The sequence below is a fragment of the Aphelocoma coerulescens genome, chromosome 2 (genome assembly GCF_041296385.1).
Source record: "Aphelocoma coerulescens isolate FSJ_1873_10779 chromosome 2, UR_Acoe_1.0, whole genome shotgun sequence".
NCBI lineage: Eukaryota > Metazoa > Chordata > Aves > Passeriformes > Corvidae > Aphelocoma > Aphelocoma coerulescens.
In genome coordinates, this window is record NC_091015.1 from 58,244,144 (window position 1) to 58,265,828 (window position 21,685).

A 21,685-nucleotide genomic window follows, 5' to 3' on the forward strand; every position below is an offset into this window, starting at 1 on the left:
GCACATGGAGGACAGATGGGTTTCTTGTTTCCTCACCAACGAAAAGCTGTTGGTAGAGGAGGTCACAGGAACTCAAAGGTTAACCAGACACTGTGATCAGAGCTACCTATTAGTTTAACACACTTGTTTCGGTTAGTAGATGTCAGTGTACATCTGGCATACTTCCAGACTCATTGATCCATCTCCTCACCAGAAATCTCCTCTATAAAACACCATCCAAAAGACTAATTGGGTATGGCAATATGGGCAAAGAACAGTTTGGAACAAAGAAAAAATTCAAGTCAGTACTATGGGAAAGAGGTGCAGACAGAGGTTTACCAGTATAAATTCACAGAGCCTCAGTTGGATTCAATGTCCTGAATTCAGGTTCGTGTTGAGGCAAACTGGAAAAAACTTGGTCCAGTTATTTATCTGGTTCTCAGGCCAAAAAAACAACAATGGCAATTTCCCACCAAAGCAAAATGGAGATGTTTTCAGTTAATATTCCCCTCACACTAACACACATATACACACAACAAGCCCCCCTGGTTTTCCTGTCACACTTTGCATACTCTTAAGGAGGTGATGTGGTAACAGCAATGCTGGTAATGCCTTGACTCTGGGCTAGTGAGTGTGCTTGGCTGCAAAGATAAAGCACCACACGTCCCTATTTCCAGCAGACAGACAGAACTATTTCCAGTGTTTCTTCCCAGAAGTGGGGTGCCTTAGGCCAAGAAGTGCTGCAGGAGATTTCTAAATGGGCTTTATTGGTTGATTAGCTTCGTCTACCAGAAAGTTCCTTCTCTTGGCTGCTTTCCTCATTAAGTCAGTAATAGGGCACCTCGGCAACTGCTCAGCCACAAGAGATTTTAAGAATTCTGCAGACATCTACGAAGATTACAAGCATATCAAAAATATACTGGGAAGGTACTACAAAGGAGAAACTTCATTACTAGTTTAGTGATTGGGTTGAAGAAATATTAAAACATCCCTAACAATGTAACCTGCTTTTTTGGTATTTTGCAAGCACTGCTCTGACTTTATTGATGAGCTGAAAGATTCACATAACTGAGCACACATACAGAAAAATTAATACACATATTTCAGCCTTATTACAGCTGCTGCTTAGCAATCGGGGAGGTAAAAATCCCTGTTTCTGCAGCTCCAGAGTGACTCCATGTGCTGAACTGCCTTCAGTCCTGGCTGGTAGATGGCACCATTTGCAGCTTGTCAGTAACACAGAGTAAAAATGCAAGCAAAATAAATTAGTTGAAGGGGTTCAGCTGTAAAGAAGAATTAAAAGAGCCAAGTGTCCACAATGTATTCAAGCCATGCGGAAAAGCAGATATCAATTGCCTGGAAATGGCCAAAATATGGCAATAACAAACACAGAGAGGATATATTTAATGTGCTCCAGGGGAATGACTGGAATGCACAGTATGAAATTGTGACTTCTGTGTAAAGTTTTAGGAGAAGCCCAGTGTCACCAGCATTGATTAGCTATCAGTCACTGTCCTCTGGTTAATTAGAATATTTCACAAGTAATGATGAATTTTCAGAAGTGTTGTGCAGAATTAATTTTAGGTGACATAAATCCAGCAGTGATGTAGTAAAGTTTTATCCTCTGACAAGAACCTTGCTGCGAACTCAAGCAGCCCAAAGACCAGACTGAGCTGCCCGGTGCTGAAGGGTCAGCATCAGCTCACTACAGAATGACTGTCCATGCACTGCTGCATCAGAGCCCTTGGAATCAGTACACTTAATATCTCACGTGTTTCACAGAGAATTGAATGGTTTGGTTTGCAATGAACCTTTAGAGATCAGCCGCTTCCCACCTCCCTGACACAGGGTGGGGACATCTTCCACTAGACCAGAAAAGCCCTGTTCAGCCTGGCCTTGAGCACTGCCAGGGATGGGACATCCACAGGTTCTCTGGTCAACAAACTGTTCCACTTTCTCACCACCACCGAGATTGGGGTAAAGTCTCATTCTCTTTTGTGGTCAGTTCGTTCACCTTCTTTTAGGATTATAGTGTCTCAGCTGCTCTCATAACTATTGCTGCTGATACACATACATCTTTCCTGACAGTGATCCCTATCAGGCAGTGGAATAGCCTCCTGAGAAAGAGATAAGGTAGCCTTATTGTTGAGAGAATACAAAACGAGGAGAGCACAACACTGGAAAACCCTACTCCAGAGACTAAAACTTGTAGCAGCCTTGTTCACAATTGAATAAGGCTTTTCCATCTTTACTACAGGTGATGCACAAGTCCTTTGGAAAGCTGAAGGTATTCATATCCCAAAAAGAAATCCCAATATTATTTCATATTTTGAAAACTCATTTCTTCTAGTTCTCCTAAAATACAAAGTGAGATCTGAGGTACTTCTTAGCACTACTCTAACAGACTAAATTCTAATCAGGTCTGCTGTTCTGTTTTAATGGAAAACATGCACAAACTTACAGAATGCTTCTTTCTCATTAACTTATACCTGACATATTTTTCATTGTTTCATCCACATTTTTCCTCTTGTTTTCCACTGTAAATAGTAGGCTCAAGAAAATATTGCTATAATACCAGCTTAAAGAAGTTATTCCTCTCAGGAGTTGCTGAGTTCTGAATAATGAGATCTTAGTGAGCTTTCAGCAAGAAAACCAAGGACAAGTTGTTAGTCTAAAGCAATATCTGAAGATATTTCCTTACATTTGTCAGAAACAACTGGAAAGAAAGGTTTATGAAGCACAGCACTGTCAGGCACAATCAGTCACTCTCCAACATGAAAGACTGGAAGAAAGAAGTTGCTGATCAAGGACCCAAAGGATTTCTTGACATTTATTTTTCACAAAAGATCCAGCTGTTCTAGAATTCAGGCTGACCAAGTCTTGGGAAGAAAAAAAAAAAGAAAACAGGCAAAGACTGCTTAAAACTGTGCCCATCCCAATATTCAGAAATAAAGAATGAACAGATGCCAAGAACCCCATCTGCCCTTTTCAGGAAAAGAGCCAAACATGGTTCTCTGCTTTTCTGAATTCACACTTGGATGATATTGCATATTTTTTTTTAAAAGGTACAGGGAAAGTTTAATGCAAGTACACAGAAAGCACATAGAAGAGGTTTAAAGAAAACTACTGCTCAGGAAGATAAGGAATATTTCACTTTCTCCTGTGAAACTATTCAAGTAAATTCCAGAGCATTTAACTTCAGCTGAGAAGCCTACAAAGAATAAAGTAATTTAAATAAAATGAAATAACAGATAGTGGTTTTAAACTAGGGTTATGCCCTTCATCTCCATCCACCACAGACAAGACCAAAGAATTCAGGTCATGCCCGGAAAAGAACTTCTAACTACAAATGTGAAATAACTGTGGACTTCACTGTTTGTTCCCCTTCTTTTAACTGTTTAACAAATTCCTATTAGGGAAAAAAACAAGGCCGGAATGGATGAGCATGCCCTGTCTTCCCAGATAAATTGACTGCTAGCAGTGTAGGATATTACCCATAAGCTTACCTAGGTTAGGCAGATTGGCACCTGAGTGGCAACAGCTTTTCCTAAAGATACAGATGAATCAGGCTGTATAAAACTCACTTTAAATGTAGCCAGAATCTGTGTAACACTCCTTTGATAAGAAACTTGAGGAGCAAAAGATGATTAAGGACAAAGGCTACACCTGTTTGTCTTTTCCTGATTTGTATAAGAAAGTCCTACCCTGTGATCATCAGCAGTTTGACATTAGGTTCATATGTTCTTCTTAGCTGTTTTGGGGGACGTTTCTTTGAGCTCTGCCTATTCGCTTATAATAGTAATGAATAATTTACTAAAAAGAAAATAATATAAAACATTACTCTACCTTAATATTGGTATGCCAAATTATGTTTAACAGTTGCCTAGCACCATGGATTTCAATAGAGCACTTCCTCATCCCCATCAGTGTAAGTTAGAGAAGAAACAGCTACACAATGAAACATTTGCAGGATCTCATAAGTGATTTACTTCATCTAAATGCTACAGTACTTCACTGTAATAGGAATGATTATATGTGGATTTAGCTCAATTAAGCATCACTGTGGTAATGCTCTCTCTTTTGTTATCCAAACATCATTGCACATGTTCATCAGGATGACTGAAGTTTACACAGGAAACCAAGTCAATTTCCTAGCTTTATATTTAAGTGAGCCAAATTTAAAGAAATAATTTTAAAGCCTGAAACTAACTGCTCTCCATTCACACTTGTGACTTTAAACATACATGCTTCAACTGCTTACATACTGGCTACAAAAATGCATTGCCTGAGTACTTGACAAGTTCCTGATTACTTGACAAGTTCCTTCCAACCCTTTTTCTGAACCTTTTCCACAACATTATGTGTATTATGTTGAATAGTTGAAAACTGTTAACAGATCCTGTCACCTTTTCTCTAGGCTAAGAAGCTGCCTGTTCATACGTTTGTGTCTTTGAATATCTGATCTTTCTGTTTGCTCTCCCATGAACTCCCTACAGTTGGTTCACATCTTCCTTGAGTTGTGACACCCAAACTGGGCAAACCACTCTAGGCAAGTAGTTTAGCAGTATCTGAGCAACAAATTGTTTCACATTTATGCATCCCAGAACGATCTTTTCTTTTTCTTTTGTTTTTGTGCCTATATCATGTTCCACTTCACCCATTTTCCACAAGAACTTCACCATTCTGGATCTGCAAGGTTGACTTCTCCCATCTACCTGTAGCATCTTGCCTCGTTTCTGTCGAGTAGCCTCTTTTTTTTCAGACTGTAGCTTCAATCTCTCAGAATTCATGCCGTCCCTTAAAATACTCTAGAGGGAGGTCCCTTGTGGATTACTGTCATCTGTGCATTTAACAAGTATGGTGTCTACCCTGTCTTCTAGGTGACTGATGAAAATGTTCAGTAATACTGGGTCTGAGACAGCCTCCATGTTTTGACTATAGGCAATTTGTTGTGATATTTCAGGAGTGCTGTAGCCTTGGATGAGGTTTCTCAAGCCATCTTGATTTTAAAAATATCAGATTAGTCAAGAAATCTCCATTCAGTTCTTCCCTGTTAAAGGCAGAGATCTTACCCTTCGTCCCATATGCGAAGTGTGTCTGACACAAATTCAGTGAAGGCTGATGGAATAGTAGTAATTTCTCCACATCATCTGTTGCTCACAGATCCTATTCCCAGGAGCAGATGACCAGCTCTTACCTTAGCCATCCTATTGCTGGTTTATGGTTTTTTTTCTGTGTCTTGAAAAACAGAGACTGTGTTTGGTTCAGTGTGAGCCTAACTGAAGTGTGCCCTTTTTTAATACAGTTAGAACAGCATTATGCTACATTTCAATGCATTGTATTACATTTTAATGCATTTTGGCTTTAAAGCAGTTTCTTAAAAACATGCCGTTGCTAGTGATGCTGCTTTTCCAAAATGGTCTGCAGCCTGTTTGCACAGGCCAGCAACTGCAAAAGCAGGCAGCTGTAATGAGGTTTTTGCTACATTCTCTTAAAACTTTGAGACATTTGACTGTAAAACTACCTGATCTTTCAAGTCATTCTGTTTTACTCTCACTATGCACATTCACTGTCTCACAATTCTTGTGTTTTCAACATACAATATGTGGATCGTTTCAGATTGATACACAGATTGCAGCTGAGGTATCACACTTGCAGCAGAAAACCCTCCCTACTCATATATAGGCACATATTTATGTGTGCACATGTACACATACTTACACATATCCCTACATGAATTTGTTTACACACAATTTATGCACATGTACACAGACACACATACTTGCACATTGCACATGCATACCTATTCCATATTTTACCTCCAAAGCTAGTTGTTTGTTCATAATACAAATTCTGTGTTGCTACCTAACAGCTTGAACAGAATACTTTTCTGAAAATTAGCTCACAAGATAATTAGTCAAGAAATTATTATTTGGAGTATAGAAGGAGGAAAGGAGTAGGTTCAAAAACATACAAGAAAACAACCCAAGGTATGCAGCCATGAAAATAATCGAGCAGGAATTTTTCACCAAAGCAAAGAAGATATGCATAACACCAGAAATGGGAAAAGTACAACAGCTGATCTTTGATACAAACCATCACTTATATTCACCCCTAAATGTCAGTTAAATTCCTTTTTCGCTTTTAGAAGAGGATTTCTGCAAGAACTTTTTTTTCCCTGGGCTTGGAGCTGACCCCCTGCACAGGGGGAAATTTCACTACTCAGAATGACCATCATACATTGCAGTCACATGATGCTGTAGGAGCAGCCCAAAGGAGAATTGGCCAGGGTAGGCATCCCACACACATCAGTAGGACTGTTTGGAAAACAGTGACTTAGTTTAACATCTCTCTGTATATTAATGAAGAAAATCTTTCAAGTACTCATTGGCATTAAAAAAAAGAATACAGAAGGGACCCTGTATACTTTTGTCACTTGAGCCCTCTCTCTAGGCTTATTCCTCACAGCCAGAGGCAACAGAGCCTCTCCCTGCTCCTCAAAGAAACCATGAAGCTGTTTCAGTTTTGACAAAGCAAAGTACTAAAATCTTTCAGGTAGTTCTACCTATATGCTCCTTCCAGCGCTGCATGAAGGAAGACTTATCTCATTCACTGGAGTTTGGACTAGACTTATATAAGGAGGAATAAAAGACAAAACCATAATCACATTGAGTTCTAAAATACTTGGCCTCTTGGTCTCTGCAAAGACAGGTCCCATCTATCAAAAGCAGCCGTTTATATTACCCAGAACAAACTTGGGCCAGTGGGAATATTTGCAGGCTTGCGTCCGTGCAGCAATAAAGAGATTAAACATACTTCCATGAAGTGGCTATAATACCTTCAAAACTCTGATTTCTCTGGTGTTTTCTTAGAAAGTTTCTGTGAGGTGCACCTCTCTGGAATATAAACTAAGGAATAAAAACTGCGGGTTCATACAGGCCTCCTCTGAATGTTAACTGTAGAAGGCAAAAAAAGGAAATGAGCAATCTTTAAGTGCAAAAACAATGTTATGGTTAATTGAAAAAAGGCTTTTCCATCCTCAAATAACTTTGACATTTTATTTTATTTTATTTTAATGTGAAGTAGACCTCCCTCACAGGAGACCCAGGCTGGCCAATTATAACAAGAACAGGAATGTTTTAACATTTTATGTTCTCATAAGTCAGAAAGTTTGGTGGTGCTGTCAAACTACTATGAATCACCAAACTCTCTGTCTGAAAAGAGCTTTCAAGAGACTCAGACTTACCTCAAATGGGACTATAAATCTGTTCATGCCTCATTTGTATGGAAAATTTCCTCCCATAAAACAAGTAATCAGAATAACCCCCATTCTGCCATCACAAACTTGGTGCATTTAAAACGAAAAGCAAACATCACCATTGGCTGGCAAATCTAGGAAGCTTTGTTCCATGAAAGCTTTGACCCAGTGCTTTCCACATTTCTCTGCTCTCTATAGATATTACAAAACTTTTCCCATCATGGGGCATGCAAGGGGCCCTCATCTACTCTGACCAGCCACCTACTTTCATGAAACTAATGGGAATTCATTATTTTTGAAACTTTGATCTCTTCATCAAATAAACTTAAAATCAATCAATCAAGCCACAAGTTAATTGTGAGAGAGAGAAGAAGGCATAGTAGCAGATGCAGCATAATTGAACAACTTTCAGTTAGTTTTCAGTGGGGGTTTAGGGAACCAAATGAAAGCACTGTCTTTATTTAAGCAAAACACCAAAAAATGAGGGATTACAGCCTGAGCTGACATCGTACGCTCAATTCACCAGGTTTGCTTAAGAAGTTTATGTTTCAAATAAATCTCCTGATTGCAGTCTCACACTGCAAATAGTAAACAGCTGAGCCCACACAATTACATTTACTCCTCCCTTGCCTTTCAGATCAATCATGGAATATTATTTCCCATTCCCACACAACTGGCTGAGCTCTCCTGCCAGCTTTGTGCAGCATCAGTCACAGATCCAGCAGACAAAGGAAAAGAGTCCCCGTTAGCAGAGCAGGATCACGGCAAGCCTTATATGAACCTGTTTCTAAAATACCCAGGATCCACTCTGCAAAGCAAAGATGGGAAAATCTCAGGATGTGCTGCAACAAAATGTTGGGTCTGACACCAAGGTAAAATGAGACCTTTTCCAATTTATGGAAACTGGCTAGATGACCACAAGTTTCATTTGCCAATATTGCTGGTCTTGTACCTGCCCCTTTTACCCTTGCACCTCTACTCCAATCCAACTTCTGTCTTTCACCATTTACCACCAAGTGAGAAAAGTGACAGCAGCCAGGAAAGGAAACCTGATGCAGAAATGTCTGTGTGCACCATGCCCCAAATGTGACTATAACTGAGCTTCAGCCTGATAGGAAACTCAGTTTTCATGAGTCCCAACAAACTCTATGCATGTGGTAAGACCATAGTCACAACACTCAGTATGGCAATTTTCCTCATTGGGCCTTGCTGCTTCTCTTTGTTTCTGTTTTGGTTTGGTGTTTTTTAATCACAGTAAGTTCAATGTCTCCTTTAAAGGGCAGTGATTTGAAACAACTTGTGTGATGTCCTGCTTATTAGCGCTCTTTAAGAAGCACAGTGTGCACAGTGAGACAGTGCCGAGAAACTAAAATTTCCCAAAAAGCACTAAGTGTTACAAATTAAAATGAGAACGCTTAGCTGGCAAATTGCTTTTAAAAAATGTGAGTTATTAACTGAAGAAGTCATGCACCTTATAATAGTCTCAAGGATAATGGCTCTTTTATTTTTTTTAATCCATATATTGTTAGCCTTGCATCAGCTAATAAAGTAATAAAGCTAAATAAACAGCAAGATCATCATTACCATTATTAGCCTTTCCTAACAAGGAAACAGTATCTCCAAAAATAAAATGCACAAACAAGGAAGATGAACATTAGTGTAACAGAGTACACACTTGGAGCAGATAGCCACTGCTGCAAAGAAACTGATCTGTATGAGCATCCATGACATTATAGCCTCAAAAAGTCAGCCAGGATTCAAGAGGAAAACAGACCATATAATAAGATGTGAAGGGGACCTGAGCAGCAGGCTGGGATGAGAGATCCTCATGGACAGAACAGAGGTGACTATGTGGGTCACTCATGGGGGACAAAAGATCTTCTGCTTCTGAAAAAGAATTTTGTTGTGTTTAGGGTTTTCTTGGGTTTTTTCAGGCAAAATGACTGGGTAGTCTTTGTTTTCAGAGCCAAATATCTTGACTTCCCTGAGCTCCACAGGAAAAGAATCACTTATTACAGAATGTCTTTACAGGGAGAGTCACAAACTCATTACAGGAAGAAATACCTCCATCACATCACTGTCTGTAAACTAATGGTACAAGGTGTTACTCATGTTGTGGGGAGGAAAAAAAAAAAAAAAGTCAAACCAAAAAAACAGTGAAATACTTTCCAAAAAAAAAAAGAAACAGAAATCCAGTCAGGCCTCCATGCAACAGAAATCCTCCGGGTCCAATAAGTCATTAAAAAATTTCTTTTATGAGAACAGTAGTGGTCAGAAGTGTGACAAAATCTCTGAATTGCCTTGCCCATAGAGTGCATTGAGAGATGGAAAAAACTACAGTTTGGTTCATGTCAAGACAGCACAGTATACAAATGAGAAATAGAAATTCAAGTATATACTCTATATTTGGCTACTGGTATCAATCAGAAGCCCAAAAAGGAAATGCAATTGGTTAAAGCCTAGTAACTTCCCATTTTATGAAAATAAAGAGAAGAAAAATTATTCCTATAACACTATAGAATAGTGTTATTTGTAAGCTCTTCAAATAGTAATAACACATTTCAAGGAAATATGACTTTTACTGCCTTCCTCTCTCATAAAACCAATATAGATCTTACTGCTGATTTTGTTCTTAATAAAGAAAAGCTGGTAAACATATCAGAATCATTAAATAGATTTGAGACATGCAATTCTGTCCAAGTTTACCTAAAATTTCTCAGAGAAAAGCGTGGAAAGTATCTGCACCAATACTGGCAGTGTCAGATTTTGATAAATTAAGTGTTTCTCCTTTGTGTGTGCTCACATTTTATTAAAACGCATATGGAAGATAGTGAAAATATTCAGAGTTACAAAATTTCCTTTGTTGATGAATCATTGCTAGCAAAATCAAATCTGTTATTAGCCATCAGACTCTCAATGGTGTGATGAATGCCTGGGATTTACATGGCAGTTTGCATCTTTGGAACACTGTAATTAATTATTTGTGTGCTGTATGGCATAATTTTCATGCAAGACTCTTTTAATGTCCAACTAGATATTAATTCTAATGGCTGCTTTCCCAAGCTGGCATAATATGGTGAAACGCCAGTCATATCAAACATACATGCAGAAAAGATTCCCACTGAATGCTGCAGCAACAGAAAAAATGCCTTTATGTCTTTTGTTTGCTTGATGGTTTTGATTAAAACCTTTAAGAGCGCTTTAAGGTTTGGGGTTTTTTTAATAAGATAAAGCTCCAGAGGGAGCCCATGCACCAAAGACTATGTACATAAAGTATCTTCCAGACTAATAGTAAAACTGCATGAAGAAATTTCGTTAAATTGATGTTTCAAGCCTATCATTATCAGAGATTTGTAAATTTCAACTGTATGGAAAAATGCTCCAAAGAATTTTTACATAACAACGCTTATTTTGTTTTATTTAGTGTACCTATGCCAACAAAGCCTCTTCAATGGAAACAATCTCCATTTGATATCAAAAATAATATAACTGCCTAAAATTCAGAAGAGTTCAAAGTAGTCCATGGTTAGTTATTCATAGAAGACAAGAGACATCTAAAGGAAATAGTATAATTACATTAAGATCATGGAATCATTTAGGTTGGAAAAGACATTTAAAATCATCAAGTAAAACCATTAATCATGCATTGACAAGGCTGCCACTAAACCACATCCCTCAATGCCACATCCACATGTCTTTTAAATACCTCCAGGGATCGTGACTCAACCACTTCCCTGGGCAGCCTGTTCCAAAGCTTGGGAACCCTTTCCATGAAGACATTTTTCCTCATATGCAATCTAAACTTCCCCTGGTGCAACATGAGGCCATTTCCTCTTGTCCTATTGCTTGTTCCTTGGGAGAAGAGACTGACCCCCACCTGGCTATAGTCTCTTTTCAGGGAGTTACAGAGAGCAATAAGGTCATCCCTGAGCCTCCTTTTCTCCAGGTTAAACACTCCCAGCTCCTTCAGCTGCTCCTCATCAGCCTTGTGCTCCAGATCTTTTCCCAGCTCCGTTGCCCTTCTCTGGACATGCTCCAGCACCCCAGTCTTTCTAGCAGTGAGGGGCCCAAAGCTGAATGCAGGATTTGAGGTGTGGCCTCACCAGTGCCGAGTGTAGGGGAACACTCATTGTCCTGCTGGCCACACTATTGCTGATACAGGCCAGGATGCCTTTGTCCTTCTTGGCTACCTGGGCATACGCTGGCTCATGTTCAGCTGCTGTCAACCAGCACCCCAGGTTCTTTTCCACTGAGCAACTTTCCAGCCACGCTTTCCCCCAGCCTGTAGCGCTGCATTGGATTGTTGTGATCCCTGTGCAGAACCTGGCACTTGGCCATGTTGATCCTCCTACAATGGGCCTTGTCCTGTTGATCCAGACTGTCCAGATTCCTCCACAGAGTCTTCCTGCCCTCCAGCAGATCAACACTCCTGCCCAACTTAGTCTTGCCTGTGAACTTGCTAAGAGTACAGCTGATCCCCTTGTCCAGATCATGGATAAGCATATTAAACAGAACTGGCCCCAAAACTGAGTGCTAGTAAACATCACTTGTGACAGACTGTCAGCTGGATTTTTTGGTTAAGGACTTAGCTTTTATAAGCCTACTGTCTGGCCCTGAGCCCCTCGTTGTCCAGCACATGCCTTGTGATGCCACTCAAGATGATCTGCTCCATGACCTTCCCCAGAACTGAGATTGGGCTGACAGGTCTGTGGTTCCCAGGGCTCTCCATCCAGCCCTTCTTGTAGGTGGGCATCACATATGCTAACTCCCACTCAACTGTGACCTCCTTGGTTAGCCAGGACTGCTGATAAATAAAGGAAAGTGTCTCAGTGAGTGCATCTGACAACTCCCTCAGTACCTGTTGTTGGATCCCATCCTGCCCCACAGTCGTGTGTGCCTAGGGCATGTAGCAGGTCATTGACCACTTCCCTTTGGATTATGGGAGCTTCATTCTGTTCCCCATCCCTGTCTGCTAGCTCTGGGGACTGGATGTCCAGAAAACAATTGGATATTAAAGACTGTGGCAAAGAAGGCATTAAGTACCTCAGCCTTTTCCTAAGCCTTTGTCACTGTGTGTCCCTTACATCCAATAAAGGATGAAGATTTTCCCTAGCCCTTCTTTTGTTGTTAATCTAATTATAGAAACATTTCTTATTGTCTTCTACGTCAGTAGCCAGATTAAGCTCTAGTTTGGCTTTGGTCCCTCTAATTTTCTCCCTGTATAACCTCACAGTATCCTTGTAGTTCTCCTGAGTGGCCTGCCCCTTTCTTCCAGGGGTCATAAACTCTCTTTTATTTTTTTTCCTGAGTTCCAGACAAAGCTCTCTGTTCAACCAAGATGGTCTTGTTCCCCACTGGCTCATCTTTTGGCACATAGGGACTCGTTGTTGCTGCCCCTTTAAAATTTCCTACCTGGACTCCTTTTCCCTTCAAGTACTACCTCCCAAGGGACTCTGTCAACCAGTTTTCTAAGCAGGCCAAAGTCTGCTCTCTGGAAGACCAAGGTTGCTGTTCTACTTATCCCTCTCCTTACCTCTTCAAGAATCAAAAATTCTATCATTTCATAATCACTGTGCCCAATATGGCCTTCTACTACCATCACACCGCCCACAGCTCCTTCTCTGTTCACACACAGGTCCAGCGGGGCTCCCTCACCAGCCGTGTCAGGAACCTCCTAGACTGTTCCCTCTCTGCTGTGTTATATTTCCAGCAGACATCTGGTAAGTTGAAGCACCCCATAAGAACAAGGACCAGTGACTGTGAGATTTCTCCCAGCCACTTATAGAATATTTCCTCTGCCTCTTCATCCTGAGCAGGCTTTCTGTAACAGCCTCTCACCAGGATATCTGCCCTGCAGCCTTCCCCCAGTTCTTACCCATGAACACTCAACTTGCTCAACTCAACTGTCTTTTCTCTCTTTTCCTGAAAGTGAGAATTTTTGCAAAGACTAATAACAGGATCGTTATGGTAATGTAAATTGGTGGGGAGTTATTCATGGGGGTTTTCTTGGTGGGGATTTTTTGTTGTTGTTGTTGGTTTTGTGGGGGAGATAGGTTTAGTTTTTTGTTTCTCCTAGATTTAGAATGAATATAAAGCAGGTTTATCTCATTGCATGTTTTGTGAAAACCGAATTATGTAACAGTTTATAGAAGAAAAAAGAGAGAGAAAGAAGAGAGAAAAAAGCTGGAGACAGTGAAAACTTGCCCCAGACTAAAACATACATCAGGGAGATAATCAGGAGGAAAAATGTAGAGTTACTGCCTGCAGACCCCAACCTGAGCACTGCTGGTCCTACTGAGATTTCTGGCTCCTCTGCTTAAAATTACCCACTATTGTTTTGATTCGGCTATAAACTGCAAACCCTTTCAGCAATTGGACTTAAAATCTACAATCCTATACCATCAGGTTCTATTCCCACTATTAAATGTTTTTCCAGCTTTAAACAGTCCTGTGGACTTCAGTTTTACAGGCATTGCAGGATATCAGCCAGCTGGGGCAATAGCAATATTTCCCCAAAACAACATGGATTTCTAAATGCTGTGCTTTTGGTAAAGAGCAGAAACACACAAACATACAGACAAATGGAAATAATTCTACTGCTCTGTTTTGTTTCCCAGAGCCACTAAGAAAAAGAAAAAGCTACCTGAGTGAAGAATGGAAATATTTGCTATGTTTGACAGAGGAAGCATGATTAAAATGCACTGAAGCTGAAATAACAGCTAAACTCTATCAAGAATAACTCTCATCAACTCATATCGCAAGTGCTGCATTTATAATGCCGGTAAAGAGTATATAAAATCCATTTCATTTCAAGGCACATCTTATAACGTGTGGCCATTACCATTAAAAAGATATCCCCCAGAACATCTCACAAGATGAGAAGAGGCAGAACAGCATATCAATGTATCTCCAGTAACCAGAAGGTATTTAGTCCTGCCAGCAGTGCTCCAACATAACCATCATTTCTCTGCTCACTTGCACAGAAACTCTCGCAACATCTGCTCAGAATTTTTTCCCAACAAAATAGTTTTCCATAGGAAGTTACTGGCTAAAAAAATGAGCTGTTCATGGCACTGTGGCAATTGCAGATAATTGCAGGCAAATTTCTTCTTGATCTCCAGCACAATAGCAGTGAGGGTTACTTGGGTTGCCTGGATTTTTGGCTGAATAGCTCAGGGGCTGCTCTGAAGTCAGAGTCAGATCTGTAGGCTTGTATGAAAACAAATTCTGCTAGGGCACTGTCTCAGAGGCAGGGATCCCAGTTCACCAGGTATAGTGAGAAAACAACTCTATGTTCCAAAGGATAAAGTGTCATCACACGTCTGAATCAAGGGACATTTCAGCCAGGAAAGATTTTTCCGTTATTCCAAAATATCAGTCATTAGGAAAAAGAAAAAAGGTTAGCATGGAAAGACAGATAACTAAGATGCAACATATTTTTTGAAGTTAGACTCAACTCCTTAAAATAATGTCAAACTTTAATCATTTCATTTTGAAGTGTTTGGGGTTTTTGTGGTTTTTTTTCCCAAGAACCTCTCATTTCAGAAGAAATTTTTACATCAAAATGGTTTACTTTGATTTATAATGGAATGTTACATTTCACTGGAGAATTTCCCACTGGATGAGTATTCATCCAATTAAATCTGTCAGAATCCTAAAACGCCAGCTTACCTCAGAACTCACTACATTGTTTAAGAAATTAACATGGCAATGGTAATTAGCACTGGTAATTACAAAGTGGCAGTAGTAATTAAACCAGCAAAAGTGTAGGCTGCACATCTGGAAATATTTTTCAACAAACGAGTCTATTATATTTTGAAACATGTCTCCCAAGACAAGTAACAAAAGCCCCACCACTTGGATCAATTAAGCGAGACAAAACGCTTGAAAATACACTGTGGGGAAAAATCCCCTGCCAGCCAAGCAGATGGACAAGATGATCTTTTAGCTTCTTTACATCTCCAAAGTCTGGGAACAAAGCAGCACTGCCGTGGGGAGCAGGGATGCTAACAGGCGTACACTGCCTTCCAGAGCTCCCATTAGCCTAAAGAGAAATCTTGAGCAGGACCAGGACTGTGCCTGTGCAGCAGCAACTGGGGCTCCTGCAGATGTCCAGGGTACTTCTGAACCACCTTGCTCGCTTGGGACTGGCTAACAAAGTCTTGCAAGGCATAATCCAAACCAGGCTGCAAAACTCTCCCCAAAACTGGGAAAGACTCATCCAGCAGCTCTGCTGTTCCTAAGGACCAAAGCAGCTGCTTCGGTAAATGCCTGGCTCTGTCTGTAGAGGCTGTAAAGGAACTATTTGGTAAAGAGTTTTGCAGGCAGAGGGTCAGCACATGCTGGGTCTCACTCGCCTTGTACCTGTCCAACAGGAGATGAGATCATCACCCCAGTATTTTAGGCTTGAAGGGGTACAAAAAGCAGACTTCAAAGCCCCAGCCTTCAAGACTGTGATCCCTGCAGCAAGCTATACAGGAGGCAAGTTCAGGCCTCTTGGGGTGATTTCAGCTTTCTGTATTTCAACGCAGCAACTACCACATCATCTGCACACCTCTGCAGGTGCTGTGTGAACATCAAACAACCATTTATGAAACTTTCAGTCTAGAATCGCTTAATCTCATAGCAACAGGTTGTATTCATGAGTTTGCATAAAGGAGAGGAAATGCTATGCAATTTGATATTCCCTAAATCCATGTCATTTATGTCTTTATTCACAGTCTACTTACTCTCTGGATTTTATTTTTTTTATGGCCCACACTAGTATCAATAAAAACCCTGGCCTTCATTTATCTTTCTTCCATTCTTCCAAATGCAAGAGGAAATTTCTCAGTCACCTCTTTCTTCCCTTTTTTTTTTTTAATTTCTACATGGTTTCTGAACACCTGCTCTTTATGTCATACTGCAAAACACTAGGCAATTAAAAACTTACAGAACCAGGGAAAAAACAAAGCTTGTCGGCGTACAGGGAATTATACATCAGACAGTAATAGCTACACTTGCAGCCACAAGTAAATTGTTAATTTATGTGTGTATTCAGTGCTAAACTACAAAAGCCAAAAATTACTGGGATTTTTATGTTTAGACTTTAAAGTCTAAAGTGAAAAAATTCAAAAGTGAAGTACCCATGGCAACCTTAATTTTATTCATCTTGCTCTGTGATGCAGCTCTTATTCAGTGATTTCATATTCCTGAGAAAACCTACATCTCTCAGATGATGTAAAGCAAGATTAAAGAATTCTAAAAATTAATAAAGTCCTTCAGCATACTTGTAGGTGTGCTGGAGGCATTCAAATGCACATTTTGAGAACAAAAAGTAACTGCCTTAATTTTTGAAAGGAAATAAATGCAAACTGCCATCAAAGTATTTTCAACTCATCTCTTACACTTTTACCCTTAGTATATCCTTTTTCACATTTTTCTCAGTCTCTCAGTACAAGAAATAAGTAACATGTTACTCATTTTACCTTTTAGTGTTTAGTCTCCGCTTCTTTGTTTATGGTCCAATGAGAGATGAAAAATTACATTTAACATGATTATTTGGGGGGGCTTTCCTTATTTTTCCTCACTGGAATATTTTTATAATACTTTTATAGACAAGTCTAATTTTTTATGGCAATGTTTAAGATAAGAAGAGTCATCCTGTAAAATTTCCAGGCAGTTTAGCATGTGTTTTTAGCATAACACTCTAATAATAGGATGCTTATACACTCATGCTGTCTGTCCAGTAAATGTGTAAATGAGCAGGTCCTCCCTCATCTTCAGAGCTCAATGTCTAATTTCATCCAAATTTAAAAGACAAGGACATAAGCCTCCAATATAATTGAGTTCTTACAAGTTTAATGGAAAAATGAGCAGGCTAGAAGAAGATAGACGTGAATTAATGTGGCCAGTGACATCCCAGAAGAAAGGTAAGTGGAGCTGAGCCATCTCCCATTCTGTGTCACAGCAACCAGGTGGCATTAGTACACTGGATATGCAAATCTGCAGGTTAGCCAGGGCCTTGTTGCAGCAGTGGGGAAAGGAATTACAAATCATTTTGTATTTTCTCAGTGGGACCATACTTCAAAGCTCCTGGCAAGGTTTACCAGCTAGATCTCAACACCATTTTCTCCAAAAAACGCAGTGCTTCTGAGGAATGAAGGCTGTGGCCTGGAAACTTCCCACCTAAAGGGTGTTGTACAGGTTGGAAGGATTCAAGTAGTCTTGCAAATAAGGGCAGAAGTAATTAGACTTTTAAAAGTAGCCAGTTAATGTACTTTGAAAAGGGGCTGCAGGGGGGCAGGTTGAGGAGCTGATGCAGTGTTCAGCCTGGCTGACACTAGTGTCAGTGGGAGGAGAACCACTGCTGAGAGCACTTTCTGCACACACTGAACAAAGAGTTACCCAAAGGAAGTGTACTATCTTTAGCAGAGACTCATTTCTTTACACTGTGAAGGTGAGGCAGCTGCCTCTCATGAGCACAGTGGAATACAGAAACAGGTCTTGGTGAGCTACATAGTGCACTGACAATTTTCTTGGCTCTGTGCACATTGCCCCAAGCCAGAAGGTACCAGAACTCCAAACCCCAGAGAGTCCCAGTCATCTCTTAAAGGCAGCCTAATTCCAGCATCCCTTGATACTTCATGCTGTCACAGCAAAAACCCTAGTAGTTTCTGAATCAAGAAGAACCAGCTATTTTGCTTCAAACTCAGGAAAAGAAAATGAGAAGAACCTGCTCAAAATCACCCCCAGAATTTCTGGAATTATGGCTTACTTCCTCTGGCTGCTCTGCACAGGCAATGCACAAGCATTAGTATGAGATCCTTACCTAAAGTCATAGGAGAACCATAATCAAATGCCATTCATTCTCTCTCTTGCTCTTTCTCAAAAGTAAACAAAAAAAACCTCCACAAAAACAACAAAGAGCACTATCTTGTCCTTTGTATCAGATGTTCACAGAATACTCTTTTCTCTTCTCTTACTGAAAAATAAAATAATACGTTATTAACTTCGGTAACAGTAAAATATACTGATGGTAAATGAAATACTACTCATTGCAACTTCGGTTACAATCCAGGAATTGCAGCTGAAAAGGCTTCCTTGGCCACCTGATGCTTCACAAGACTCAGTCCCAGTTTGGGGTCTATAGCAGCATTGCTGCTCAAGGAGCACTTAGATGGAGTGTTTTCTTCAGAAAAAAATATCTGATACTGAAAAGTTTCTGGATGAGATCTTCTGGAGGTACAGAAATTTCAGTTCTGCACAGTGTATAGACAGATCTCACCTGAGTTTATACTCTGCCACTCCTGCACGCTACAGTTTAAGCTGAAAGCTCTTTTGGTGCTGCAGGGCTCTTTGAATAAACCTTACATATTAGACAGTGAATGAGACCATGGAGTACACAAAGGGAAACCCATCCCCCTTAGCTCAGAGACATTCAGTGACTTTGAGTTTGTATGTAGCCATGGCATCCTCTAAGAGAATTATGGGAAGAAAGCAATGCAAATTAAATTCTGTGTACTCAGACACATTTCTCTCTCTCTTTCTAACAGCTACATGGGGCAGGAATGCCTTCCCCATCCCACACAGAGCTCTAGCTGATGCATTAGAAACAGCTGTTTTCTCACTTCATGCATTAGAGGTTGACTCTAGTGGTCCTACATAAAGATGACAAACAGAGCTGTAAGGCTTCCATGGAGGTCCCATGAGATGTGTCACCAGAGAAATCAGAGTGTGTGGGGACACGGTGCTGGATAGCAAAGCAAGAAGCACAGGAACCCTGTTCAAGGTGCAAAGGGAAGCATCTGCCCAACTTCTTTCAGCTGGGTGGTTTGCTGGGAGAGTGTAAGGCAGAGTGTGAACGGCAGCAGCAAGGAGAAATGCAAAGAGTCCTATTCTCCCAGGATAGGAGGCAGAGTGTTAAGCTAAACAGCATTTCAGAGTGAAACCCTCGCTTCCCTTTGTGCTTTTCTCAGCCACGCTCAGAGACTGTCCATCAGCTACACATTGCCTCAGGAAGGGGAAAGTGGACATGCAATAAAACCTGATTATCCCACAAAAGACAGAGTCTGTGATTCTCCAGCTAATGTCTTCTTGGTTCTGACCATTAGGAGGTTTGTCAGATTCAGCTCTCCCAGCAACAGCACCAGTCACATAAGCAGCAGTAACAATCCTCTGAGATGTTTTTATTCCCATTTTGAAAGGGTGATGCCCTGACAGCAACACTCTCCCAAAGCAGCCTGAGACAGGGAACCTCATGCATCTTCTCCACTAACACGGACTGTATCTGTCCCACAAAGCGCAGCCTCAGCAGCGAGCGTAGCTGCGGCGCGTTTCCCCAAAGCTCCGACAAGGGAAGCATTGCGTGCAAAGAGCGATGTCCTGCAGACGAGGCAGCGCGGAAGGGGGCCGCCTTGATTAAACCGGGTTGTTCTGCTCACAAGTCCTCTGTGCACACTCTTGGTTTTGGCTGTTAGAGCTGCAGCAGGGTGACATGAATTGCCTTTTATCTAATTGGAAAACACCCACAGAGTTTAGAAGTACTCATTTAGACAGGCAAATCAATAAAGGAAATGGTAAGCATGAGAATACAGTGCAACTATAGAGCCTGTGTGAGTCCTGTATGCTTTTGCTTAATAAAGATTAACTCTTGCCAGTTTGTTGCAATACCCAGACCTTAAAAATAGCAGAACTGGTAGATTCTACCCTATAATGGCAAGGAATAGCTTGCCCTTATGCACACACCTCAAGGCAAGAGAATAAGCCTTTTGTTAAAGAGGCTAGAAAATCAGAAGACATTGCAGAGAAGGCAGAAGAGAGGAAAAACTTCCCTTAATTGTAACAGTTCTGAAGCTGACAATCAGATTTCTATTAAAAAGGGAGAAAAAAGAAAAACCTGGTTTGCAAAACAACAAAAGCAGCAGCTGTATTTCTATAGAGGTCTGCTGCTATAAGGGAAACTGCAATGAAGGAAACAAGCAGAAAAATGAGTCCAGCTTTTGAACTTTCAACTTTCCTTGTCCTTTTACTTACACACTCATCAGTGACTGCACAAATCCCCACCCACAGAGCTACTCAAAAAAATAAAAAATCAGGACTATTAAGAACAATTATTTAGTTGCTAAAAAACCTTAGATGTTTCAAGAAAAAGAAAGAAAAAGAAACAGCAAAAGCCCCACAATTCTTACGGTTGCTTAGCTCAGGATTAGTTTTGTTTTTCTTATTTCTCTTTGGCATTCCTTCCCCTAAATCTCCAATCACTTTCACAACAGGCTTATACTGAGTAGCTTCAGGCAGCTGAGAAAATAAAAATCCTGTTTAGCAATGTAAGTATGTCTCCTCTCACTGTTGCTAATAGGAGTTCTGTGCATAAATCACAGCATGCACCGAAGGGAGAACAGATCTTGAAGCCCACGACTATCTTCACCCACTGCTTGATTCTCTTCTCATTTACACTAACATATTGGCCTCAGGGGGAGATCTTCTGACATGTCTCAGTGTAAGATAGAGGAAAAGCAGGCCCCTGGGATGAGAATAGAGAATTTGGCGTCTTAGACTGCTGGCAAAGGTCAGAAGGAACGTTCAGAGTAATACAGGTCGACTCATAATGGCCCCACAGCAACCGAAGGCATGGGATAGGTTAGGACTCATGTTCCAAATTCAGCCACCCTTCCCTCACCACCACCTGCTGGCCCTTCCACACATACTTCATAGAAGTACAGATAACCCAGTATTTCCTTGCTGGGGTGACGACTGTTAAGGAAAAGGTGTTGGAGGAAGTTGACAGGACTGAATCACACCATGTTCAGGAACTCTCTCTATCCTCTCTCTATGAACCACTCATTGCATGACTGAAGGTGAGTCTGCCAAGTCAACCTTTCATGGCCACTGCCCTATACAGGTCTATTGGTATTAGAAAGGCCTCCTCTGTTTCAAGAAGAAAAATTACCACCAGGATTTTAGGTAAGTTCTTTTATAAATAGCAGCTGCAGTTCTTTAGTTTGTGTTTCCTTTCAAACTAACATTTTACTGATCAACATAAACGAATAAAAACCAAACAAATCCTTAAAAAAAGTACTTTCATTTGCACTTGTGTTCAGTTAGAAAAGGAAATGCATAATAAAATTAATGGATTTTTTTATTATATCCTTTTCCTCTTATTGACAAAGCGTGTTTTAATAAGGATTTTATCTCCTCTTGCTTGATCCCACACTAAAGTCAGGATCCTATACATTGGACATCAGTCTGTTGCCATGGAAATCATCATAATATCACCAAAAAAAGCAGTATTATGACTTCACTGCTGGATCAAGGAGAGAGAAAAAGACAGGATGTATGGAATCAAGTCCTTAAGCAGCAATAGCCTTAGTTATTAACACAAAGAAAGAGAACAATTTTTAAAAATACGTCAGAGGCAAATTCACATACGTTTTGCAAAGTTCAAAGAATGTTTTCCCTAGAAGGCAA

General features: G+C 40.4%; 1 protein-coding gene across 2 annotated transcripts in view; it reads right to left on the minus strand.

Moving 5' to 3' along the window:
• ARPP21 (cAMP regulated phosphoprotein 21) overlaps positions 1-21,685 on the minus strand; it is a 654,082-nt gene that overhangs the window by 611,960 nt on the left and 20,437 nt on the right. The gene's annotated exons all lie outside the window — the stretch shown is intronic.